At 50.1% G+C, this 793-nt stretch overlaps 1 non-coding gene across 1 annotated transcript; it reads right to left on the bottom strand.

Moving 5' to 3' along the window:
* Positions 1-205: 205 nt before the first annotated feature.
* Positions 206-280, bottom strand: Trnas-cga (transfer RNA serine (anticodon CGA)). The gene has a single exon. It is a non-coding gene; the product is annotated as a tRNA-Ser (tRNA).
* Between the last annotated feature and the right edge of the window lie 513 nt (positions 281-793).

Below are 793 nucleotides of genomic sequence, written 5' to 3'. Positions count from 1 at the left end.
AGCTTTACTTCTGCCAGTATCTCGTCTCCTACCTTCCAAACTTTACAGAAGCTCTCCTGCGAACTTTGCAGAACTAGCACTCCTGAAAGAAAGGATATAGCAGAGACATGGCTTAGCCACAGCCTGGGGGATGTTTCCTGAATGAGATTTTCACTCTGCAGCGGAGTGTGCGCTGATATGAAACTTCCTGGCAGATTAAAACTGTATGCCCGACCGAGACTCGAACTCGGGACCTTTGCCTTTCGCGGGCAAGTGCTCTACCAACTGAGCTACCGAAGCACGACTCACGCCTGGTACTCACAGCTTTACTTCTGCCAGTATCTCGTCTCCTACCTTCCAAACTTTACAGAAGCTCTCCTGCGAACCTTGCAGAACTAGCACTCCTGAAAGAAAGGATATAGCAGAGACATGGCTTAGCCACAGCCTGGGGGATGTTTCCAGAATGAGATTTTCACTCTGCAGCGGAGTGTGCGCTGATATGAAACTTCCTGGCAGATTAAAACTGTGTGCCCAACCGAGACACGAACTCGGGACCTTTGCCTTTCACGGGCAAGTGCTCTACCAACTGAGCTACCGAAGCACGACTCACGCCCGGTCCTCACAGCTTTACTTCTGCCAGTATCTCGTCTCCTACCTTCCAAACTTTACAGAAGCTCTCCTGCGAACCATGCAGAACTAGCACTCCTGAAAGAAAGGATATTGTAGAGACATGGCTTAGCCACAGCCTGGGGGATGTTTCCAGAATGAGATTTTCACTCTGCAGTGGAGTGTGCGCTGAGATGAAACTTCCTGG

The sequence above is a fragment of the Schistocerca serialis genome, chromosome 4 (assembly GCF_023864345.2).
Source record: "Schistocerca serialis cubense isolate TAMUIC-IGC-003099 chromosome 4, iqSchSeri2.2, whole genome shotgun sequence".
Classification (NCBI taxonomy): domain Eukaryota; kingdom Metazoa; phylum Arthropoda; class Insecta; order Orthoptera; family Acrididae; genus Schistocerca; species Schistocerca serialis.
This window is presented reverse-complemented; position numbering and strand designations above follow the sequence as displayed.